We start from the raw sequence: 8,133 nt of genomic DNA, 5'->3' as shown, positions 1-8,133 counted from the left end.
TGGGATGAGACGAGGAAAAAAAATTAAAAGTTCCTGCTGCAAAGAACTTATATTATTTTTTCTTAGGGGATAAAGGTAGTAAAAAAAAACATAGAAAAAAGGAAATGCAGAAAAGTTCTAGAGATACTGAAAAGTTCTAGAGAGAAATTTGAATGCAGGTTAAGAGTGAATGGCAAGTAGGTGGTCAGGGAGTTCTCTTTGAAAAGAGGTCTGTTGAGCAGGTCCAGAAATAAGTGAGGAAAGAAGCAAATGTCTACAGCACATGGCTTTTCTGCAGACAGAAAAACTAAGCAGTTTCTAAGGTGGGTGAAACTTAGCATTTTCAGGAGGCTATTGAAGATTGAATGATGAAAGTAGTCAGGGCTGCGATGAGAAATTGGGGTCAGAATGATGGGGGAATCCCATAATGTTGGCCTTCACAAATAGTGACAAGGTTTTAGGTTTCACTTGGAGAAGAGGAGCAATTAGAAAGCTATGAGCAAAAGTTGTCATGTTATTTGATTTATATTTTAAGATCACTCTAACTACTGGGTGAAAACCAGCCTTTTTCAAACAGGGTGAGAAACAAGGTGACTATTTATGAAGCTACTCCAATGAGCCAAGGGCTTTGATGGCTGTCCGGATGTGACTGGTAGTGAAAGAAACATGATACATCTTAAAGGTTAAGTGTTCATGGATTAGATGTAGCATAGGAAAGAAAAGAGCCACTAAGTGTTGCATTCCTTGAGCCAAAATTGTCAAGCAAAGTAAAGAAATGTGTCTACTAAAATGGAAAATTATGTTCAAAAATGAAGGAGAAAATCGTTGTAGTGAAGTAAAGCCATCAACCAGTTAAAACATTGCTTCTCATAGGAATGAATCAGGGAAGGGGTGGTCCATAAATACCCCTTACTTAGAAAGCTGCAATGGTAACTTCAATGGTGACATGATCAGGATTAAAAAGCTATTTTATAGTGGTGCTGAGGTATGACATCACACTGCATGGCTTCAATGCTTAAAAATTAGTCATCCCAATAAACTTCCACCCTTTCCCAGGACCTCTGTGAGCAACCAGCTTTAATTTGGAAAGCCTGGACTTCTAAATACAGTTGTGATGTTTGTGATTAGTCCAGCTATCACTTTGTTTTTACATTATGCTTTATCATTCAATAGTAATATGCATCATTTTCCATTAACTCTAGTTTATATGTATTATTATTCATATTACATAATACTCAACAATTACTGATATATGTTCCATTTTTTTCTAGAATTTAATATAGGATCAGAAAATTTTGTTGTCACCTTTTCATCTTACTTGAATATATGTTGGTTTTTTGTTTTTTATTTAGATTTTGTTAAAACTTTATATTTCTTACCTCTCCCTACTATCTGCCACTAATAACTTTACCCAAGTATGCCAAGGTATATCAACATACACAGTTAATGAACACACTTTAAATTGTACTCATAAACTATAGAATGCATTTTTAAATAGTCTTTCATAATTGACAATACATTGTTAGTTATATACATAAAATTATATACATATAGATTCTGCCTGTCCAATATCAATTTCCTTCTAATTCCTTACTTTTAAAATGTGCATTTGATCAAAAGTCTTAGCCCAGAATCATGTTTACTCTCAGGTACTCATGACAAATCTTTTTCTAGATTTTTCCATCCTTCATCCATAAAGATCTGGAAATGTGAGCCAATTGTTATAATTGACGTATAGGTAGACACTGCTGTAGAGGTTTCTGTGATAAAGCATAAATGTGCTAGACAGCCTTCCAGCTTGTATGCATTTTGCCTTGAATGTGGATGTGATAAATGGAGTAAGAGCTGATATCTTGCGACATGAAATGGGAAGCATGGGAGAATATTCAGAAGAAATGAACCAATTGAAAATTCTGCATTTTCTAAATTTTGTTAAATGAAAAAAATAGCTTGTAATCTTAATCCATTCTACTTGCAATGAAAATGTATTTTAAATAATTCAAAATATTTTCCCTCCATGGTAAAAATATTCACTTTACTGACCCAGTATCACTTTTTTTTGCTAAGCCAGAAACATAATCAATCAAAAAAAGTAAATGTTCCCACAATTTCTAGAAATATAATAAAATGGGTAAACATAATTTAGATAATATTTTCTGTATTTGTTCAAGTAAATCAATTTAATAATTATTATTAATGCTCTCAATTTATATGAGTCAATTTTTAAAAAGAATCTGTAGTTAGAAATAGTGCCATCTTTATGAAGACCTAAATGGACATGTTTGCATTAAAGCCTGATATTTACATACACATACACTGAATGAATGTTAATTCAATCACAGTGGTTTATATAATCCAGAGTTGATATTATTAATTAATTCAAATAGGGTTCAATGAGAGATTCATATAGAGGGCATAGAGTCATGCAACATAGGTGAGAAAAACACTCTCTCACAAGAACCAGAGTAAATTGCTTTATTATGTATATCTCTATATTTCATTTTTCCCTCTTTGAAAAATAAGCATGGTAAATTTTATGTATACCTAATCAACAATCTTTGAATTATTTTACAAATCACTAATTAGTAGGAGAATTCTAATTTGATTATATCATATGGCAAGATTTATTTTGCCTTTCGAACTTTTCAAAGTAATTTTTCCTAATGTCTTTTCTTCTATAACATACATACTGCCAAGTCCATGCCTACCCACAAAACAATGTTATGGATGTTGGTGGCTGAAATGTCAGCATAGAAAATGACCTTTGCACTGACAAAGACTCTCTGCTTTATCAAACTTGAGTTAGGCTACTCAGAGCACCATTTTTGACCATGCCTTGTCCTTGGGTCCCATCTTTAGACTGCCTATACCAGCTGTTACAAGAATCCTGCTAAGTCAGTTTAGAGAGCATCCCGCATTTTTTATATCCGATGACTCTGGCATGCCTTCAGCAAGAATCCTATTAAGTGAGTTTAACAAAAACCCCCTATGCATGATGTCTCCTCCTAGCAATTCTCACACATGGACTCCCTCCCTCTGCTCCTTAGCTGTATTTCCTCAGATATCTTTTCTGTATTCAGAATTGAACCTGGTCTCTTTCTCTCTCCTTACAGTCATCTGACACCTATCATAATAGTCCTGAATAAAATGGTCTTTACCACTTTAAAAAGTGTCGGAATTTTTTTTTAGCAGAGCTAATAAAGTATTGATTAACTATAGTAGAAAAACTATTTTAATATGACCTGCAAATTTTTTCTCAATTATAATTCACTCTCCTCTTATAAAAGTATGTTTTGCTTTGTGTGTATCTTTCTCATATAACAACTTTCCATTTATTTCCCAGAGTTCTATTTTAATTGAGTAGCAAGTTGTATTTTTTTAATGTGCATAAAATTAAGTAAGAAAGGAATGATGGAAATAGACTGCATGAAATATAAAACTCAAAACTGATTAACTTAATTCTGGCTAAAAGGATCACATTGTTAATGTGGCAATTTCTGAAACTAAACATTGTCATGTCTGAGAACAAGAGCTCAAGTAGTCATGAATTAATGAAGAAGAATAACTGATGTATTGGATGGTGAAGTTAGGTCTATGCTAACTTTAAATAGAACAATAAAGTGGTTTGAAAAGAACATTCCATTTATTACTTTAAAAATTCTATTTATTAACAAAATAGCTTATAAAACATAACTGCCCACTATCCATCCTATTAGCAATAACATATAGTTAGTATGTGTAATTAAATATTTCATTTCATAAAAATATTTTAAAGCTCAAGTGTTAAGTTTTAAGTTTTAAAATGTTTGAGTGTTTAAAATTTAAGCACATATAAAAATCTTAGAAAAAAACCATTATTAATAAAATATTCAAAATATGGTAAATTATGCATGATGATTTAATATATGCAAATTGATAAGTGATATGAATAGTAAATTTGAATAGAGAAAATATGTACATAAATGAATGGTATTTCAGATTCTAAGCAAATTGATGACTACATTATGTATTTGTCCCCAAGATAAATGAAATATTAATTAGAAAACATTTTTTTCATTAAAGGGCCAATGGTAGGGTATGATGGAAATTTGGTATAATTCTGTACTTCTCATCTTTAAGAAATCTTTCCAGTACATTGTCATCTTAATGTTTTAATAGTACTTTTCAGCACTTATAACTGGTCTATGCTTAGTGACATAAAATGATGCATAATGGAATTATACTTAGCTCTAAGAATTTGGTGGCATGAGTTCACCTACATTTAATCTTAATTTTATATACTTAAAAGTCATTGATGCCAACATTACCAGTGATTCTTTTATATGGTGGATGTGTTTTATATATGACTTTTTAAGAAAAGAAAATCAACAGTTCTCATTTGGTATACAATAAAAATAAAGATATTTATTTCCATTTTTAAATGTTTGGAACTTATATTGCATTGCTTTATGCATTACTTGATTTGACCAATTGCAAAATGAGTTAGTAATGCCATCCAATCACAATTTTTATACTTTAGTATTTTTTAAAAAGAAAAGTTTCTAAAATACTATCACTGAGCAATAGGATAATATTATACAAATCAAAGTATATAAATATTCAACTGTTTCCTAGTGAATATGTGTTGCTTATCTGGTAACTTGGCCTAATTCTATAATTGGGATGAGAAGCATCCAATTTTATTGGTTACCAGTGTTCTGCTTTGCAGCTTCAGAAATATTATGGAGGATTCCAAATCCATTTGTGATAAAACATTGAAAATGTAGCTCACTTATTTAGGATTTCAGTTCCAGAACTCTTCTTGGAGAAATACTGAGTCTGGGGCATTCACATTTTGAACTTTTTGTTTTCCTCTCCTTAATATTGTTACACAGAAATCAGGTTAAAATTAGTATAAAAATCAGAAGCCTTCATTGTGAACTATCTGAAATAATACACTCTGCAATATTAAGGAGAAAGAGAAAATTTATTTGATTATTTACTTAAGTATACTTTTATATATATTTTAAAATTTACAATAAATTTAGCTATAGATTTTTAAGTCTCTCTCTGTGATTCAGTACTGTCTGTATAAACATTTTTTTTTCAGGCTACTGCTCTGAATTACCGTGTTGAAAACTTATAATTTTCTACCTACTTGAATACCAAAAAAAAATCATATCTTTTAGATGATACATGGCTACTTGTAACTCTATTATTGAGATTGAAAATAATCATCAGGCATGGAAGGACTTTTAAGGAAATTTTGACAATTTAAAATGTGATAATACAAAATATCCATGTTTTATACTCAGAAGTATATATTTTATAAAATTATATGAATTTATAAACATTTGATCTATAATAAAATTAGATTTTATTTTTCTATAATAGAACTCACAGTTCTCATTCTGTTTGCTGCTGGAGTCCTATTTAGAAAAAATGTGTTCCATATAATGTTGTTTTCTTTTTCTTTTCCTTTTTTTTTTATTGTTGTTGCTTTTTCTATTAGAAATCTATTCACTTGGTCTTTGGTCTTGGGGAAGTTATTATAATCAAATGACCATCATTTTTCTCTATTGTATATCATTGAAAATTTATAATCAATCTTCCCAAATTTTAATTGATCTGAAACCCATTTTCTTTGTTCAAATCCTTTAGTGATTGTAAAAGTTTCTGAAGCGTAATACATTTACACGTTTGCTTTAACAGTTGTTTTAAAAGCTAAGTCATCCTTCATTATTATACAACTGGTATTCCAAATATCACATCTTTTCAAATCATTTTCAAATACTTTAAACATCCCACATAAAAATTGATGTTTAACATACATTGCAATCATCAAGGAAGCCTAAAGTAGGAAATACCTCAGTGAAATATGTTGAAGTTAATAAAGGAATGGTTACCATTTTATTTGTCTTGATTATTATTAAGACAAATATCATTATTTCTCTTAATTATTTAGAATATATAATGTAAGGCAGTCAAATCATACATTGTACCTAAAGATATAAACAGCCTTTTATCTTAGAAAAAAACTAAAATGCAAATTACCTAGTAGAGATGAACTTTTCAAACTATAAAGCATAAACACCTGTCCTTAGTAGATTTGAAAAGGTTGTTCTGGATCTAAAAAGAAGATAGGTCTTCTACAATAAATGGCAAAAAAAGTTCAAATCTTAACCCTATCATTATATCACAATGCTGGAATGTTTTCCCCAAGAAGTAAGTAGCTAGTTCAATTATAAAATGCAGTAGAAGAAAGGAAGAAGGTTAAAAATATACTTTCTATTCAAAATCACGGTCATAAGGTAGAATTTATTGGACCAGAATCTGAATATCTATATCTACATCTATATCTATATCTAAATCTGAACCAGAATGTGTCTCTTTGTGTATGTGTGTGTGTGTGCATAGTGTAAAGTCATCAGCTCTTTGCATCATGAAAGCTAGAGGAAGACATTTGCTAAGCTGCTTTCTTACCTTAAAGATTTAGAATTGCAATGTTTTCAAGATATGTTTTTTATATATCTAATAACTTAAAATATTATACTTAGTCATTGATATAATAAGATATCTGAATATCTATCGGTATTATACGTGGAAATGAACATTTGCTTTAATGACATTTGTAGAAGTATATATATTTGGGTTCAAATTATATATAGATTGAGCAAAATAATATTGCAGTCTTCACTGAATGCACATTCTGAGGCTTGTAACTCATAATGACTTTCTAAGAATATGAAGACACATTTTAGATTGGAAATGCCAATTTCTTAAGACTAATAGATGTAAAAGTAAAAAAAAAACATTAAAAAATCAAGATTCAATCATATCAGAAGTCTTTCATTTAATTGTTGCTTAATTTTTGGAACAACTGTTTATAAGGAATAGAAGTGCTCTTAATTTAAACATTTAACAGACAAGTATAAGAATACATGAATAGGGGGGCGGAGCAAGATGGCGGACGAATAACACCGCCAGACAGAGGGTCTCTGCAGAAAAGACAGATTCTAGCATAAACTAGAGGAAAGAAGCAAGAAGACGAGCATACAGCAGACAAGGGCCGGAAGGAGGGGTACCTGAGACCCCGGGAGACTCCAAGGGAGGAGGCTGCGGAGGAGAACTGGAGGCTGAGACCACCGGAGCAGCCCGGAGACCAGCGGCAAGGGTAGGTGGATTTGCCGTTTCCCCTCCCCTGCATTCCAGACTGCTGGTGGGCTCCCCAGCAGGTGGAGAGACCTGCGGACACCAGCCCAGAGACTGCCGCCGCCTGCCAACGGTGAGCCTGTAGCAGACATGGCACCAGGTTCCCAACTTCCTCCAGGCACCTCCATGTGCACGGACCCAAGCCGCGCGGCAGGCGCCATAGTGCCTCCTCCTCCCCTCCACCGACCCTACCCGCCGCTGCCCAGAGAGACAATACAGCCACCAGCCGGAGGAACCTCCAGGGAACGGGACCTTCCCTTTTGGGACCCCGCCCGCCCTCCCAGGTGCTGCTGGCACCGTGTTCCCAGGAAAACGGTGCCGACTCAGAGGCTGAGAGACATAGACCCAGCTTGGGCTCCCTGTGGGTGAATTAGGACCGGAAATCCTCTCCCTGGTGGGAATACAGTTTGAACGTTGGGACCCAGAGGTCGGACCTGCAGACCAGATCCTCTGCACCGAGGGCTAGCATTGCCCGGGGCACAGAAGGGTTATAGTGAACAGCCTACTGAGGTGTGTGTGCCTCCAGGGGCGGATCGGTGTCCTAGAGGGCAACCCTCCTCCCAGGAGGAGGCCGTGCGCCCAACCCAGGTGGCGTTCCTGTGCAGGGAACCTCCCCACCGGCATCACAGTCCGGGGAGGCCTGGTGGCTTGTGGTCTGGCCTGCTGGCAGAGGCCCAGGAGTAGCTGCGGAGTTGGGGAGGGTGGAAAGAAGCGAGGCCTGCTGCAGACTGCAGGTTTCAGACAGCCCCACCCCCACACCCAGACTTTCTGGCTGAGCGGGACCATTCCAGCCCCGCCCTGACAGCTTTCCCTGGAAGCAGAGAACAGAACTTTGACCCCTGCTAACGGCCTGAGGGCAGGCTTACCCAACCCAGCTCCGCCCAGAACAAGAGCTGATAACAGGACTCAAAATCAACACCATAGCCTGTTCCTCCAAGCAAACACCACCTACTGACAGGGACG

Source organism: Microcebus murinus, chromosome 15 (assembly GCF_040939455.1).
Source record: "Microcebus murinus isolate Inina chromosome 15, M.murinus_Inina_mat1.0, whole genome shotgun sequence".
Taxonomy (NCBI): domain Eukaryota; kingdom Metazoa; phylum Chordata; class Mammalia; order Primates; family Cheirogaleidae; genus Microcebus; species Microcebus murinus.
Note: the sequence above shows the minus strand (reverse complement) of the source record.